This window comes from Trichechus manatus, unplaced genomic scaffold (genome assembly GCF_000243295.1).
Source record: "Trichechus manatus latirostris isolate Lorelei unplaced genomic scaffold, TriManLat1.0 scaffold00098, whole genome shotgun sequence".
In the NCBI taxonomy this organism is placed as follows: domain Eukaryota; kingdom Metazoa; phylum Chordata; class Mammalia; order Sirenia; family Trichechidae; genus Trichechus; species Trichechus manatus.
This window is the reverse complement of record NW_004444034.1, coordinates 7,818,078-7,837,219: the sequence shown is the minus strand read 5'-3', so window position 1 is coordinate 7,837,219 and position 19,142 is coordinate 7,818,078.

Sequence of the window (19,142 nt, the reverse complement as noted above, 5' to 3'; positions counted from 1 at the left end):
TTTCAAATCTGCTTCTCAGCCGTTCTATGACATCGCCCATTTCTGAAATCTTGTTGTTTAACTTTTGGATTTCTAATTGTTGTTTTTGTATAATTTCTAGTTGTGAATTTATTTTGGCATTTTGTTCCTGCATTATTTTCCTATAGTTTTCCAGTTTTTTCTCTGCATTTTCCATGAATTTGTCTATTTTTTCCTCATTTTTGTCTGCTTTTTGCTTCAACTCTTGGATATTTCTGAGTGTTAGAGATTTGAATTCCCTATCAGGTAGTTCTAGTGCCTTTTCTTCCACTGGAAGTCATCTGGTGTTTTATTTTGGATGTCTACTGGAACCATCCTGTCCTGTTTTTGTGAATGTTTTGATATTGTCTGCTGTCTTCGGGGCATTTGGTAGTTATTTTTCTCGTTGATTGATGGTAGGTTTGTTTGTTTCATCCTTTTTTCTAATTTGGCTATGTCTGAGCAGGTAGGCTGTGTGTTCTTTGTTGTTAGCTCATCTGTGGGCACGATACTTTTTGCCTCCTTGTCCAATTGGCAGGGTTAGTCGCTCAGATATGGTACAGCAGGGTAGGTCTAGCTAAAGAGGAGTTACTGGGATGGATAGTTTGTGGCACTTACTACAGCCACCAGGGTGTGTCGGTAATCAATGCAGGGCAGGTTCCAGTAGGCTGTGCCTGTGCTGCTTGGTGGTGTGATGTTAATCGCACGGTGCAGGTAGGCAGGATGGAGGGGAGAGAGTGTTATGTATGGAACTAAGATGGGTATGGGAGAGAGGAGAGAGAAATAGGAGCCAAAAACATACAAACTAACAAAAAAGAGTGCTAGGGGAGCTTGCCATTGGAGTGGAGAAATGAGAGACTATGAAATGGAGAAAAACAGAAAGGGGAAGAAGAAGAAAAAATAAAAAAAATGAATAAATAAAAATCAGAGAGGAAAAAGAACAGCATAGCTCCTAGGGATCCCACCAATGCAACTACGAGGTCTGGGGAAGTTGTACTCAGGTGTTGCAGTACAGCCTGGCTAGAAGGCATAGAGGTATTCACCACCATATATTCAGGGAACAGAAAGAGAAGGAAGGTATAGAGAGACGAGTAACTGAGTAATGAAGAAAGACAAAAAGGGAAAAAGAGGGAAAAGAAACAAAACAAATTAAAAAGAAAAAAGAACAAGAAAGCCCCCCCAGAAAACAAAAAACAAAAACCTAAGAAGAAAGAAATGTCCTCAGGGATCCCTGTGTGCATCTGCACAAGCCGAGGGGGTAGGTCCCAAGCCACGCAGCAACACCTGGCCAGAACGGGCTCCTAAGTTAAGAAAAGGAAAAGAAAACAAACAAACAATTCAAAACTAACAAACAAAAGCCTCGGGATCCCACCAGTGTGGCAGCCCTGACTGGGAAGCAGTTCCACACTTGAACAGAGCTCTGCAGCCCCTCAGAAAGAAGCAAAGATGGAGCACGGGGCCAGGTATTTAAGCAAAATAGGGGAGGTGGTGAGAGGTAAGGAAGAAATAAAAAGAAGCAGAAAAAAAGCAACACCAGCAGCCAAGAAATGGCACTCAGAGATCCGGCCGTTGCAGGCGGGTGGAATCCAAGCAAGCAGTGCTTCCCGGACAAGAGACTGTGGCTGCAGGAAGCAGAGGAGTCTGAGTGGGGGTGAAGAAGAGTGGGGGATGGGAAAGCGTAGGTCGCAAATTACCGGAGCTCCGCAGCCCCTCAGGAGGAAGCAAAGATTGTGCATGGAGCCAGGTATTTGAGCGAAAAGAGGTGGTGAGAGGTACAGAAGAAATCAAAAGAAGCAGAAAAAAGCAACACCAGCAGCCAACAAATGTCACTCAGAATCGGCCATTGCAGGCGGGTGGAATCCAAGCAGCCGGTGCTTCCCAGACAAGACTGTGGCCGCAGGAAGCAGAGGAGCCCCAGTGGGGGTAAAGAAGAGTGGGGGTGGGAAAGCGTATATCGCAAATTACCGGTTGTTTTTTCTCCCGCTGGAAGCTCCGTGAAGCTGCTTTCTCGTACCCCCTATTTGCTAATCTCCGACAGGAGTCCAAGATGGCAGATCCGCGCTGCGTTAGCTGATAGGGGACCTCTGCATGAATCTCTCCTCACTCTCCATTCTCTGTCAGTTTTCTCACTCCATTTGATGCTTGGCTGAGTTCTTTATCTCTTCATTTGATGTTTTAGGGTTTCGAGATTGCTGTTTTCTCTGTTTGGCTTAGTTTTTCAGATCTTTGCTGTGGAGGGACGGCGTGGTGCTTCTGCCTAGAGCTCCATTTTGCCGGAAGTCCCTTATGTTTAATTTTTTAGTGGCCTTTAAAAAACAGATATTCATTGTCATGGATTGAATTATGTCCCCCTAAAAATGTGTGTATCAATTTGGCTGGGCCATGATTCCCCATATTGTTTGATTTTCCTGTATGTTGCAAATCCTGCCTCTATGTTGTTAATGAGGGAGGATGGGTGGCAGTTGTGTTAGTAATGCAGGACCCAATTTACAAGATTGGATTGTATCCTGAGGCAATCTCTTGTGATATAAAAGAAAGGAGCAGAAAGAGGGGGACCTCATACCATCAAGAAAGCAGTGTCAGGAGCAGAGTGCATCCTTTGCACTCAAGGTTCCTGTGCGGAGAAGCACCTAGTCTGGGGGAACATTGATGAGAAGGCCGACAGAGACAGAAAGCCTTCCCCTGGAGCTGATGCCCTGAATTTGGACTTTTAGCCTACTTTACTGTGAGGAAATAATTTCTCTTCGTTAAGGCCATCCACTTGTGGTATTTCCTTTATGGCAGCACTAGACGACCAAGACATTCATTATCTCAGTGTTTCGTCAGTTTGACTTTCCAAAAATCAATTAAGAATGTCATAATATTTAACCAAATTAATATTAAGGATTACAAGAAACTTAAAAAAAATTAAGCTTTAAGGTTTCTTTAAATACATGTATTTCCACCAAAATTATATTAATATCACCTAGATTTCACATAAACCAGAAGTCGTATTTAGATGGCAACATAGTTTGGTCGTAAATGTATGCGCAACACCATATGTAGATGGTCCCTATTGCCATGACAAGTAATTTATGGATATTTTAGTTTATCTATAGACGTTTTCATCACCACATAAACAAAAAAAGAACTAGCTAAATGAAAATTCGTAAAGTTAGCAACCAAGCAACAGCAGAGATCATTTAATTAGCCAGAGTTATAGAAAATTTAGTGTCAGCACTTGAATTTTTGTATGGATTGTCTACACTCCCCTGTGCATTTGTTTGTAATTACTTAAGCATCATTAAAAAAAAAAAAAAAGACACGTTCTCTAGGTAATTTATTAGATATAACCAGTAAAATCCTCAAGTGCAGGATATATGTTTGTCAAAAATCAGTCTAGCCTAGTGCTGGGCTTTAGAGTGAGCCTGGAAGTGGCCAGGATTAGGTATTTATTTCTTGACTGCCTGGGCTTGTCTTGGTGACCCTGTCCAAGTGATCTTTGGGAAGATAACTGCTGCAAATTAACTATCCCATTGGGTATTAGTAATATTGGAAAATCTCATTTTGTGTGTCAAATTAGAGCATGCACTGAAGCAAGCAAATGAAACTACTGGGATGCTCTGTTTTTATCTGCCTCTGGGGCATTTTATTGTCACTGCTCTGAAGGGCCACTGGCCTCCCAGAGAACAGAGGCCAGGAAACCTGTGTGTGCGTGTGTGTGTGTGTGTGTGTGTATGTGTGTGTGGTAAATATATCGGTAACAGAACATTTGCCATTTCAACTATCTTCACATTTACAGTCCAGTGTCACCAACTATATTCACTGTTTTTCAGCCATCACCATTGACTATTCCCTAATTTTTCCATCACCCTTAACAGAAGCTCAGTGTCCCCTAAGCATTGTGTCTTTCTTTCCCCCTCCCTCCCATTCACCTCTAATAACTACTGATAAACTTTGATCTCTATACACTTGTCTATTCTTGATGTATAAGTGTAGACCCTGCTTGCAATCTACTTTGGGACAGGGCTCTGTCAGCTTTTCCATCCACAGCTCTCTCTTTCAGCTGTTTTAAGTCTAAGGCTGCCTCCAACCCTGTACTTCCTTCTGACTCTTCTTTTCACCAAGATCTAACAAGTGTCTCCTGCTACACCTATTTGACTTACTGGTTTTAGGTAGAGCATTTTCCCAAATCTAAATAAATTTCTATAATGGCAAGTTGCTTGTGGAGGTAGAGTGGCAGCCTCTTTTTCCCAGCTCTGAAACAATGGTCCTAAAGTAAATTTTTAAGAAAATCTAAGAGTAGAATATGAAAGACTACTCCTTTCTTAGGATTTTTAGTCTTAAAGAGGCTCTTGCCATCCTCTCAGCCTTTCCATAGCTTTCTACCCTATCCTTCATCTGAATTAACCTTTCATAGGAAAGCCATTTTCCCTAAATTAAGTGTCAGATCCACAGAAGCCTATTATGGAACACTTATGAGGCGTTGTCTCAAGACCATTTTAACTCAGTATTCCTGGACACTTTGGAATACTGTGGAAGGATGAAACATTCTGTTTTCAAATTCATTGACTCATTTAACAAAAAATGTACACAGAGTATATTTCCAAGTGCATTCACTCATCTATCTTATAAACAGAAGTTTAAAAGAAAGTTTTTACTTTTTCTAGTTGGAGTCTCAGTTTCATGTCTCAATTAAACACATTTTCAATTTGAATGTGACTGGTCCAACCAGGTATCTCTGATACTTTAGCTACAAGGGAGAAAAGCAAAAGTGTGAGTATAATTATGTATCCTTTGTTTTTTATTCTCTTAAACTAGGGTACTAAATCCCCTGAAATCAAAGGGTAGTGGAAATCCTTTTTAAAAAGAATTATTTCCCCATGCCCAGCATCAAAGACTTTTCTGTTTTGTGCCGAGGATAGTTCAGCTGTCCATTGGTATTCAGAATCAACTCCTACTCCCTTAGTTGGGTTGCTAAATGCCTTTCTCATCTGTGCCTATTAGAATTTGAGAGTTTTGTGTATATTTTCACTTTTGATGATGTATTAGTTTCTTATCGCTGCTGTAACAAATCACCACAAAATAGGTGGCTTAACACAATGGAAATTTATTCTGTCACAGTTCTGGAGTCCAGAAGTCTGAAATCCATTTCATTGGGCCAAAATCAAGGCACTAGTAGGGCAGCATGTCCTCCAGAGGCTCTATGGGAGAATATGTTCCTTGTCTCTTCCAGTTTCTGATGGCTGCTGTCATTCCTTGACTTGCGGTTGCATCATTCCAATCTTCAAGGCCAGCATCTTCAAATCTCTCTTTGTTCCATCTTCACATAACCTTCTCTTCTCTGTGTGTTAAATCTCTTCTTTGCTTCTCTCTTGCAAGGACACTTAAAATTGCTTTTAGGGTCCACCCAGATAATCCAGGATAATTTCCCTATCTTACCATCTGTAATTTAATCACATGTGCGAAGACCCTTTATCCAAGTATGGCAACATTTACAGACTTCCCAAAGGTGTTGGAACCTAATATCTTGGGGGAAATTATTCAGCTTACTACAAACGCTGAAGTGTTTGGTTATTGTAAGAGTACAGATGATTGCTCCTTCACAGATAAAGGACACAAGTTTCTTTAACGTAAGTAAAGGAAAAAAAAAAAAAAACCCACTGACATCGAGTCGATTCCTACTCATAATGATTCTATAGGACAGAGTAGAACTGCCCCATATGGTTCCCAAGGCTGTAAATCTTTATGGAAGCAGACTGCTACATCTTTCTCCCATGGAGTGGCTGGTGGGTTGGAACCACTGACCTTTTGGTTAGCAGCCAACTGCTTAACTACTGCACCACCAAGGCTCCTCAAGTAAAGAATACAAAACTTAAATGCATGAAGATGGCAACACAGAAGAGAAAACTCAACTGTACCCCCAATCTGGGGGACAAACTTGGCTGATCTTCAGCTGCTGAATCAAGATGCATCCCTTCTGTGTCCTTTGAGGTACCCAGCTCTTCTAATATCAGAAAATCTGACACTCTCCTGGCCCTTCCCAGCTGTCCTGTAGAAACTGGTTATGTGATTGCTGCTCACCAGACACAAATAACTCTTAACATCTCCAGCATTTCCCAGTGAGACTGTGTGAATGAAAGGCTGCTACAGCATCCTCCCAATAGGCCCAGGCTTCAGTACTTCTGAGGTCTGTTCCTACAGAAATCAAGTTTTTCGTGGCATAGACTTGCCTATTTATGTCTTTCTGTATGCGACTACTAGGATTAGAATTTTATTTTCCTGCCTGGTTTGTAACATAAACAGAAAATAAAAATCTATACAATTTAAGTTCTAAAGATCTACATGGCTAAACTGTTTATCATGGGCATGACGAGGTCTTATCATTTTTAAACAATGGTAATACATATCCATTATTTGTATTGTTGCTGTTTTGCCTTGTGATCATGTTTGGGATTTTGATATTTCTTCATTATAATTCCTTTGTTTTGGTTAATAGATTATTTACAACTCCTAAGGATACAGACAATGAGAAGTTTTATGCCCACAAGTATAAGTAAGTAGTCCCAAACTGAACTAAGAACCTGGTTATTCTGGCAAAAGTTATATTGTTCTCTATACATTTTTAATTTTACTTCTAAAACATAACATTCAGTACCTTGAGGATAGAACTCACGTCTTAGTCTTCTTTTCTGTCCCTTATATTGTCAACATGTTGTTGATACAAACTATATCTTCTTTTCTCAGATTTTTCACCTGACATTCACCATTTAGCATAGTTATATGCAACTACTACTAATAAAAATATTAATAATGAACATTTATTTAGCACTTACTATCTCAATCTATTTATTCAATTTGTATGTTGAGCAAATAATTTGAGAAACTGGACTATATGAAGAATAACACGGCATCAAGATTGGAGAAAGACTCATTAACAACCTGTGTTATGCAGATGACGCAACCTTGCTTGCTGAAAATGAAGAGGACTTGAAGCACTTACTAGTAAAGATCAAAGACCACAGCCTTCAGTATGGATTACACTTCAACATAAAGAAAACCAAAATTCTCACAATTGGACCAATAAGCAACATCATGATAAATGGAGAACAGATTGAAGTTGTCGAGGATTTCATTTCACTTGGATCCACAGTCAACACCCATGGAAGCAGCAGTCAAGAAATCAAACGACACATTGCACTGGGCAAATCTGCTGCAGAAGACCTCTTTAAGGTGTTAAAAAGCAAAGATGTCACTTTGAGGACTAAGGTGCACCTTACCCAAGCTATGGTGTTTTCAGTAGCCTTGTATGAATGCAAAAGATGGACAATGAATAAGGAAGACTGAAAAAGAATTGGCACCTTTGAATTGTGGTGTTGGCAAAGAATATTGAATATACCATGGACTGCCAAAAGAATGAACAAATCTGTCTTGGACAAAGTACAGCCAGAATGCTCCTTAGAAGTGAGGATGATGAGACTTAGTCTCACATACCTTGGACGTGTTATCAGGAGGGACCAGTCCCTGGAAAGGGACATTATACTTGGTGTCATGGATTGAATTCTGTCCCCCGAAAATGTCTGTTAACTTGGCTAGGTCATGATTCCCAGTATTGTACGATTGTCTACCATTTTGTCATCTGATATGATTTCCCTGTATGTTGTAACTTATATCACTGTGATGTAATAAGATGGCTTAGGGAAGTTATACTGATGAGGTCTACAAGATTAGATAGTGTCTTAAGCCAATCTCTTTTGAGATATAAAAGAGAGAAGTGAGCAGAGACACATGGGGACCTCATACCTCCAAGAAAACAGTGCCAGGAGCAGAACACATCCTTTGGACCTGAGGTTCCTGTGCTGAGATGCTCCCAGAGCAAGGGAAGACTGATGACAAGAACCTTCCTCCAGAGCTGACACAGAGAGAGAGACTTCCCCTGGAGCCGGCACCCTGAATTCGGATTTCTAGCCTACTGGACTGTGAGAGAACAAACTTCTCTTTGTTGAAACCACCTGTGGTATTTCTGTTATAGCAACACTAGATGACTAAGACACTTGGTAAAGTGGAGGGTCAGCGAAAAAGAGGAAGACCCTCAACGAGATAGATTGACACAGTGTCTGCAATAATGGGCTCAAGCATGACAATGATTGTGAGGATGGTGCAGGACAGGGCAGCATTTCATTCTGTTGTACATAGGACCACTATGAGTCGGAATAGATCCAATGGCAGCTAACAACAACACTCTACCAAGCACTGTGTGAAGCATGTTACATGAATTATCTCAAAATATTGTTATACATATTAATCACCTTTTATGAGTGAGAAATATGAGACATGGATGGCTAAAGTAACTTAGTAAAATTACATAGCTACTGAGATTTGAATTGGGCAATATGCCTACAGGAATCACAATTTCAATGACTACAATATACTACCATTTGAGCCATTTATTTCAGAATTACCTTTAGGGAGAAAAAGACTCTTTTGGGGAAAACACTTTAATGGGCTTTTTGGTTCATTCATTTAGTCAATTTACTCAACAAATATGTGTATTGAGTACAACATTCCAGTTGGATGTTGCAGTAAATAAAATAATTAAAATCCATGCTTCCAAGTAGACTACATTCCAATTGGAAGTCAGAATATAAACAATAAGCTAATACATATGCACTTTGCCAGAGAATGATAAGTGCTACAAAGAAAAATGAATCAAGGTGAGAAGAAATGGGAAGGGAAAAGGGACTGTGCTATTTTATATAGTGGAGAAAATCATCTTTGATAAGGTAAAATTTGAGCAGAGACTTGCAAGCAATGAGAAGACATGCCAATATCTCAAGGACAAGTGTGTCTGGGAGGGGGAATAACACTATTAATAGAGCACTAATAATAGCAAGGGGTCTCTGGGTGATGCAAACAGTTAAGTGTTTGTCTACCAGCTGAAAGGGTGGTAGTATGAACCCACCCAGAGGCACCTTGGGAAACAGGCTTGACAATCTGCTTCTGAAAAGTCACAGCCTTGAAAACTCTGTGGAGCAGTTCTACTCTGCACACGTGGGGTTGCCGTGAGTCAGAATTGACTCTATAGCAACTAACCATAACAGTAATAGGAAAGTCCACACACGGCCTTGTTGGCTTTTATTCTGAGATGGGGAGTACTTTAGTTCTTAGAAGCTTGTGTGCACAGAGAAGTCATAATTTGATTTATGTTTTTAAAAGACTAGTCGGGATTCTGTGTTGCTAGAAAACTGTAGGGCGGACAAGGTGGAAGTCAGTACTAATGAAGTAGATAATTTGATAATCTAGGTAAGAGAAGGTGGAGATTTGGACCAAGTGGTAGAGGTAAGTGTGGTGAGAAAACGTGAGATTTGGGTTGTATTTTCAAGGTAGAACTGACAAGATTTTATTATTTATTAGATATGGAGTGTAAAGGAAAAAGAACCAAAGAAGGGAGTTGCCATTTACTGACATGGAAAATACTGAGGGAAAAGCAGGACTGGAGGGAAATTCAGGAATTAGATTAAACCATGGGTAGTCCGGATGGGCAAGTTGGGGCAAAAGAGGAACTAATACTGCTTTAAGATGAGAGATGGATGAAATTGAATTTTAAATTGCTTCTTGTTACGTGTTGACAAATTTATTGACATAAAGTTGTTTATAATATCCTCAAAATTTAGCTGATTTCTTTTTTCCCTAATAGATTCCTTCTACGTATGTAAAGCCCGATTCTAAACTGTGGGGTTTGTATTCATTTTACCCAAGTAATTAGTCTTTGTCCTTGGCTTCTGAGAGATAACTCTAAACCCTTAGAATTTCCTGAACCACTGCGTCACCAGGGCATCTGAGTAATTGAGGTACCTTTGTTATCTATAGGCCTGCAAACCACATCTGAGAGTTTATGTTAATGAGATGACTCAGGTGGGGCTAGTCAGGCCAGAAGACCACCTCACAGTATCAGCTGACCTCTGAGGAGGTGATCATGCCTACATAATGAGGCCCCAATAAAAGCTCTGGACACAGAAACTCCATGGTCTTCCTGGTTGGTGAAAGACACTGATGCACATGGGAGGATAAAGTGCCTCTGTTTGGGACTTGGAAGCTCTGTGTTGGGAACCCTCCCAGACCATGCCCTATGCATCTCTTCATTGTAAGCGTAAGTAAAGAGCTTTCCCTGAGTTCTGTGTGTTGTTCTAGTAAATTATCGAACCAAAAGGAGTAGTGGGAACAAATAGGTCAGAAGTGAAAGGGGCTAGGGACCCCTGAGCCTATGGCTGGTATCCTGTGTAGTGGGGGTACAGGGAATCCCTGAATTTGTAGCCAGCAGAAGAGAAGATGTGGTAGAGATTCCCTAGTTGGAGGCTGGAGTCTGAGGTCTTGGGCCGAGTTGGCAGTCTGGAGGATTGTCTTTCAGCTTGTGAGATCTGACCTACCTTTAGGAAGTTGAGGTCGGAGGAAGTGTTGCATGTTCCACAGAAGTAGAACTGAGGGAGACAGAACTGATAATAGATGGCATTGATTAATCTTTACAACATGGTATGAGAAGTGGAATTTGATTTTTTTCTATGTACTCAACAGATGCCAGACTTGGCAAATACCTTCAGAGAAGAAAATGGCAGATGAAGGACTTTTCTTTCTCTGAAATTTTAGTGTATGTAGTTCCTTTTGCTTCATCAGCTCTTGAATAATTTTAAAAATAAATTATCCCTTTTTAAAAATTGTTGCTGCAGCAGCAGTGACCAGTTTTAGCTAACACTTTTACCTGAAAGTAGAAGTTCCTAACTGTTAATTTAAATAAAAGAAGACTCTCAAGTCCTATGTTTAAATGAGAAATTTGTTAGTCATTTTATTTTATCTCTTTCACAAGAGAGAAGTGATTGCCACTAACCTTCTTCTGGTTTGACAAGGGGATTCTATCAGAATTACAGATTTTTCAAACATCAAGTGTTACTTTCATAGGACATGGCAATAGTCTTTAAAGTCCTGATTTCTTATAAGACTCCTTGGTTAGAATTAATACTTCTAAGAGCAGTTTTTTGAAGTCTAAAGAAAATACGTTTTTCCCTAGAGCTTTAGAGGAAGAGGAAACATTTTTCCCCTTCCTTTATCTTGGAGAAGCTTTTTTTCACAGAGAGGGCTGTAGTTTTTTAGGAGTGAATGCTATAATTTCAAAAGCTCTAGGAGGAAAAAGAAGCTTAAATGAGATGCTAAAAATTTACATTAAAAAATTAAAAAGAAAATGGGAGGATTATTAATAAATATCAGGCATATAATATTTTGTATCCATATCAGGAATACATTGAAATTTTGGGGGAGGAACTGGATTTTCTGGTTTCCTTTTTTTTGGTTCCATCATTGGATCATAATTTTTGGGTTTATTAAACATTGAGTGATTAAATGCAGTATCAAATTCCAGTAAGTAACTTTAAATATTGACTCCTTCGTAAATTGTCACAATCTTATTTTCTCTCAGGAAAAGAATACTTTGAAGACTTGTATCAATTACAAATTTAGGAATAAAATTATTACTTTGTTTTAATTTGTGATTTTGGATACTATAGATGTTGGGAATGAGAAGGGTGACATGGGGAAATGGAAGTTGTCAAGTTGTGAGTTTCTTCATTTCAGACAGAATCACTCCAAGTAGAGTGAAATACTTGACAACAGGAAGAGTGTTTGGAAAACAACTGTGTGTGTGTGTCAGGGGGAGGGGCATGTAGTAGTTAATACCTATTTTTCCCGCCAATGTATTATTATTTGTCAGGCTATCAATTTACCCAAAGATACTTTGTATATCCCAGGGAGAAAAGAAAAGATATATGATATGTTTTGTTTATACCCTGGAAATTTAGGCACTATAAAGAGAAAGAATATTTATAAAGTGCTCTTTAGATATTTAAATCTTTGTGACAGAAAGAGGAAAAAGCAGCCACCAAAATGAATAGCTCTGCTCCAGTGAGCATGCACACCGTGACTATATGTGACTTCCTTCTGTGCCTTTCCTGTGTGTCCTTGTTGATAAATCACAAGCAATTCTTTGTCTATGTTGGTGGGGAAAAGATGTTAAAAAAACATGCCCACAGAGTCTAAAAAAGAAAAGAAAAATCAATGAATAGTTTTTTTAAATTCAGAGGTAACGTTTGAGTTAATTTCACCAAGTTTGACTACCTTTACCAACCTATTCTTAAAAGTTTTCTGCTGTTATTTTCCTGAGGTTTGGAGGTGAGGCTGTCTGACCCCCAGGACTGCTCTGCCATCAGCGTTAGTCAGATGTGGCTCCCGTGGTTCTATCATGGAGCCCTGGAGTTTCCCTGACACTCATATACTTGATGTACTTGTTTCCCTTTTGGGTCTCTGGCTGTGCTGAGTGGGGAGCACCTGTCAGAAATCTGGCTGGGCTGCCTGTGGGCTATCATGATTCCTGGCTGCCCTGTCTGGGGATGGAGATTCAGTGGGAACTACACAACACTGGAGCTTTTATGTGTTGTCAAGTTAGCCGACAAACGTTGAGTCATCAGAGGGAATTTAGTGCATCAGGGACAAAAATAAATTACTCTTTTATTCTCTCAGCTAAGGAACATTTACATGAATGTTTTAGTTAGTAATTGGCAAAGCATTTCTCGAGCGCCTGATATGCCCAAGATAAAGTTCTAGGCCCACTGAAAGAAAAAGAAAAAGATATGGAATCTCTACTCAAGGAACTTAGGCTATTTTAGTAAAAAGAATTTTATGAATAACAACATTTTAAGGTAGGAATTGTCATACAAAATGTCTATGAAAATTCAGAGAGAAACATCAGGGTCATTAAGGAAGTCTTTATGACTTTTTAACTTCCTTGAGTTATTTTTCTCAATTAGGTTGTTCAATTTCAGTAACAGGGGATCTAATTCAAATTGGCTTAAAAAAAGAAGAGACTTACCAGCTCAAGTAATGATAAGTACAGTGATAGACTTTTGGGGATGGTTTTTAGGCAGGGCTGGATCAAGGCCCTGGCTCTACTTTTCTATGATTCTCTCACATTCCTATAAAGAATAAAACAATAAATTAAAACATTTTACACACAAAGTAAGTAAATAGTAAAAAATCTATTATCAATATTATTATAGGTATAAACATATTTATGATTAAAAAAAATTAACTCATGCCTATTCTGCCTTTCTACCTACTCATTGGAAACTCTGGTGGCGTAGTGGTTAAGCATTCGGCTGCTAACCGAAAGGTTGGAAGTTCAAATCTACCAGGCACTCCTTGGAAACCCTGTGGGGCAGTTTTACTTTGTCCTATAGGGTCGCTATGAGTTGGAATTGACTCCATGGCAACAGGTTTGGTTTTTGGTTTTGGCCTACTCATCAGCTAACACAGGTTTGGTTTGGTTTTGGCCTACTTGTCAACTAACACTTTTTTAAAAATGTTTATATCATGTTACAGTGCAGAAATTTTCAATTCATAGAAATACTGCATCAAAAATAAAATCATAACTATTGAGGCAAATTACGTTGATAATATCCACATTAAAAATACGCATAACCAAAAGGTTAGCAGTTCAAATCCACTAGCTGCTCCTTGGAAACCCTATGGGGCAGTTCTACTCTGTCCTCTACAGTCACTGTGAGTTGGAATTGACTCGACGACAACAGGTTTTTTTTTTTAATGCATATATTTATTTTATAGAGAATGGTTATACATGTTCTCAATAATAATTTTAATAAGAGTTATTTTGATAATAAAATAATAAATTGATAGTAACTTTGGAGGTAGAGGTTATAGGATTTTTAATTAGTTTTTAAAATGATTCATGCCATAAATTGTTGAAATTAAAAAAAAAGATTCATGCCATAGTAAAATAAACACCATGCATTTTCTTCTTATAAGTGGTAATGCTAATTCTTATCAGCGCTTTGGAAACTTACTGTATGTAAGAATAATTGGAAAGGTAATAAAGGAGGACTGAAGTCTGAGATATTACCTACAAACAAACTTAGAAAGAAAATAATGCCACGAAATTGCCTGAAGACCAATACACTTACAAAATGCTCCGTGGGCTTCAAGCTCAAAGTAATTAAGAATTAAATACATGATCTACCACAGATGTGTGTCTCTGGGCCAGCCATTTCCCTCTCTCTATTCCCAGGTTACGATTTGTTAGCGATCGACACAAAAGCGTAACATGGGGTAGGTTAAATTTCTAACTTGAACAGTCTTCAGTTTTGTAATCTGACATTCCCAATATGCTCTTCCCTATATGATGTTCCCGCTATGCTGGTGCCAATGGTAGTTTTATGAATAGCTGAAGTAAGTTCCAGAACTCTATAGCTTAAGAAATTCTTCCACCTTAGTTTCTGTTCGCTCTAACTAATGGATGTCATAGTCAAACCTGGTTAAGCAAGCTGCCCCTTTCCTCAGGCACTAAAGCACTACTGAACAGGTGGCCCGAGAACCTTGTGCATGGGACCATGAGTACCCTCTCCCCAAGCAACAGCAGTGCAGAAAGCTGCCATTTTCTGCCATGTCTGCAGAGTTCATTTCACTGTGCCTGTTAACATTACTTCTTGGTTCAGGGCAACGATGCTATGTAAAACTGTGCTGATAATTAGAAACTTCCAACTTTATGTGACCCAGTGGAACAAAGTAAGCCTGCTGATACTTAATGGTACAACACATTTTGCTTTAGAAAAAAAGTACATTTAAGGTGAGTTTGGGGTGCTTGCTCATCTCTTTTTGACAAGTAAAGTTCTTATTAGTATGTTATCTGAGTAAAGACAATTGTTAACTAACTCCATCTTAGAAATTACAGAGACAATTATAGGAACTAAATGATATAAGGTAGAGTGATGCCTGATTTTTTAAAGATGAGCTGCCTGTTTACATGTAAAGCATGATACTCAGTTTATCAGATAATATTTTTTATTTTTTAAGTTTAAGACAATTACTTCTCTCAAGTAAATTGTATTTGTTGTTTGGGACAATAGGTATTCAGATGCCCGTATTATAAGACAGATGATAATATCAAAACAGAGATACAAGCAAAATGCTATGGAAGTTAATAGAAAAGAAATAAATTAGGAAATTTTCATGCAGGAGATATTATTTAAGATGGGCATTGAGAAGCAGTGATTGGAGAAGGAACGTCCCCATTCTAGATTGACAACATTAGCGAACACCTGGGTGTAAAAACTTACAGGGTAGCCTTGGGGAATAGGAAGTAATTTACTTGGTCTGGAGTTGAGAACATCAGTCCTGGTTTATAGATGTAATTAAAAACAAATACTTCTGGACTCCACCTACCTCTTACTAACTTAGAATCTCTGGAGATGAAGCTGAGTAGTCTTATTCTGTCTTTTCTTTACCTTCTCATGTGTAGCATAGGCTACTTATGGGAGAATATCAGGAGATAAGATTGGAATAAAGTGGGAACCATACTGTGGAGTTTGATTTTTTTTCGCATAAACTAGTAGTAAGGAACCACTGAATATCCCTGATAATGAGTTCTAGTATATTTGCACGTTAGGGATTACAAAGATAAGACAGTTTCCCTGCACTCTGAGAGCTCATAGTCTGCTGAGGGAAATAAACACACAAATAATGATACTTTAAGACTGGTAAGTACATGAGAGTATCAGAGAAATTTCCACTGTATTTCAGGAATGAATCAAATATTGCCTTGCCTTCATTTATTTAAGCCTGCTCATCTCCTTGGTAACTGGATGACAGCATATATGGAAGTCCTTTGACAAATGATGAGCACTATAAAAATTTGTCCAGAATGGACTGGAAAATGAGAGAAGCAGTAGGATCCAAACCAATAAGAGGTTATTATAAAAGTCTAGGCAAGATGCTTGCATTCTATTTCAAGTAGTAGCCATCAATGAAAAATTCCAAAGAGAACAAGGAAATGGCTGTTTTTGCAGTGTAAATGGGATGGTATTGAAGTGGTGCTATTGATGGTTTAAATGAATTTTTGATGAAGAGCTGAAGTGTACCATCTGAGCTCCATGGATCTGGAGTAAATACTTGCTGATCTTACACAGGAAAAGTGAAAAAGCAACCTTCTCAGTATGGTGTCTGGGCATCTGAATTTAACAGGTTGATTGCACAGTAGCAGCTTAGAGCAATGAGGTTTCAAGTTCAATCTCTTTATATGTCTTTTATCTTTGATTGGTCCCCTGCTTAAAGACTGATTCCCAGACATAGGTACCTATCTTGAATATGGGTAGCAATAGTAATAAGAGGACATGAAAGAATCAGCACATATCTATCTGCACTCTGGGAAAAATAACCCTAAGTCCATGGACCAGTTATATTAATTTTCAGAGCACAGCCTAATGACTGGTACTCTCAGTAGAAAAGCTACCTGTTCTTTTCATGCTGGGACACATGGCTCAGATTATAGGTACATTTGTTTTATCATGCTCATCAGTTGTCAAAATGCTTTCATATAAGTTGTCCTTTAGTTACCATGGACCAAAGCACTGGACAGACCCAAATAGAGGAAAGCAAGAAAATATTTGATGCATAATATCTGAAATATAGTAGAAATTTCTCTCTGATACTCCATGTATCACACTCTGTCTTGAATTATTATTTATGTGTTGATTTCCTTCAGCAGGCTAGGAGTCTTCAGAGTGCAGGAGTTCTACAGAATCCATCTTTATATCCCCTGTAAATATATAGCACAGTGTTTTTCAGAGTGTTGGTTCTCCATGAATTGTTCATCTAACAGAATTAAATATAAATTGCTCAGTCATCCATGAAGTTTGACAGAGATGTCCAGAGACTAGTTCCCCTGTTAGTTGTTGTTGCTGTAGCTGTCGAGTCGATTCCAACTCATGGCAACCCCATACGTGCAGAGTGAAACTGCTCCATAGGGTTTTCAATGCTGAGACCTTTTGGAACCAGATTGCCAGGCCTGTCTTCTGAGGTGCCTTTGGGTGGATTTGAATCACTAACCTTTTGGCTAGTAGTCATGTGCTTAACCATTTGTGCCTCCCAGGGACAAGAGAAAGTTAATATGACCAGCACGTTCTAAGCACTTTTTATGTGTTGCATCATTTACTACTCACAATGATTCTATGAGATAGGTATTATCATCCCTGTTTTACCAATATAGAAACGGAGATACAAACAGCAGCTCTCCAAAGTTTGCACAGGTAGCAAATGACATAGCCAGCATGTCACTTAGTAAGACTCCAAGGGCTGTGTTCTTAACCATTATGCTGCTGCTAATGTTGATTCGAACAGCATGACTTTTGTGTCTGTAATAAAAACCCTATATTTGCGAAGTGCTTTCCAGAGCATGGAGGCTTTTATATGTTATCTAATTGCCATCACATAACAACTCTGGAAGGTCAGTAGGACAAGTATCATCTCTGTATTACAGGAGAAGAAACTAAACTCAGAGAAGTGATTTCCCCAGAGCCACAGAGCTCATAACTGGTTGGATTTGTGTTAGAATCATCTACTTATGATTCTAGTTCAACTTGGTTTCCTCATTTGTAATCTGGGGGTAATAACTCACATCACAGCATTGTGTCAGTAATCAAAGTTAAATACAATACCACCAAATCTACATCCAGTAAATGTGTTCTTTCCAACCACTAGCATACCATGCTGCCTTTATATTACATGATAACTAACATTAATAGCATCTCTTAAAACAAAAGCAAATCTCTCTTTCAGGATTGGTTTTGGAGTTCTGTAATACGTCCACATGGGTAAAGCTTTATTTGTCTTACCAATTTTTTTCTTTCCTTGTTTGATCAAACTTGACTATTAATGATTCCACTTGATCATTGCTCGCATTTGGAGTATAAATCTAAATTATTAAAATAAAGCTTCTGATTCCATATTCATGTCTTGCCTTTATTATATTCTGAAGATAACATTTATAGTGACTGGTATTCCTTCCATAACTTATTTTGTTCATGTAGTCCTCAGATAATTTGCTTCTGTTGTTTTCCTACTTGGTCATCAAGTTACCAGTATTTTGAAAATTTTGTTTCACTTTTATTCTAACTTTTTCATATTTATGCGTTTTACTAAACTTTTACCAGACTTAGCTAGAGTGTCATCTTTGAGCCTTTGGTAAATACCAGGGCTGAATCTTTGAAATTCTGTTTGAGTTAATGTGTTTCTGAAGAACTTGAAATAGATGACCATGATAAATGCACCAGAGATGAGTGTGAATATTGTCCTAAAAGGGTCAACATTATACTCTCTGAGAGTTCATTATAAAGAGAAAATAGTATCATATTAACTTTGTTAAAGTCTAACTTCTAAATTTTCCTTGACTAAATGTCTCTGAGCCTACTCCTTCACTTGCAAAATGAAGACGCACTAATTCATTCATTTTTTCAAAAAATACTTACTGAGTGATTACTATGTACCAGGCACTGAGTCAGTCATTGGATAATAATAATGATGATAACAAAAACAACCCTATAACAACAATCACAACCTCTTATACAATTATTGATGGAATTAATTTATATGAGGTGTGTGACAGTGCATAGCATAAATGTACCATAAATGGCTGATCAGTTTCAGATTATTTTATGAGTACATTTCAATTTTCTAGGAAAGATTTTACTCAGAGCCATTTTGAGTTTAAATGAGTTCTTGCCTTAGGTTTTAATTTCTTTAGATGAGTATAATGATTATACATTCATATGCTTCTTGAAATACAATTTACCTATAGGTTTAAATCTAATGCAATGACCCAGTCCTATACGTGTCTTCTATACCTGCACTATTTCAGTGCCAACAGTAAATGAGCATCTATCCTGAAGTGGACATGCAGATCTGACACAAGAATTAATAAGTACCAAACTCCTCTAGAAGTTTGAATTTCATATCTTTAACTTGCTATTCTTGAATCTTATTTGGTGAACCTTCAATTATATTATTCTTGCTTTAAAAATTCTATAACATTTGAGGGTATCTTTTTCCATAATTATCTTCTCATATTCATTATCATTTAGTTAATATTTAATTATTTCAAATTACTAAAATATTTTTACTCCTTTGAGAACTTACATAAGTATTAATGTATGTTATTAGATTTGGCATAATTTCTTTAACTTTTTTATTGTCCTTCAGGTGAAGGCTTACAGAACAAATAGTTTCTCATGAAACAGTAGTACACATATTGTTTTATGACGTTTGTTAACAACCCC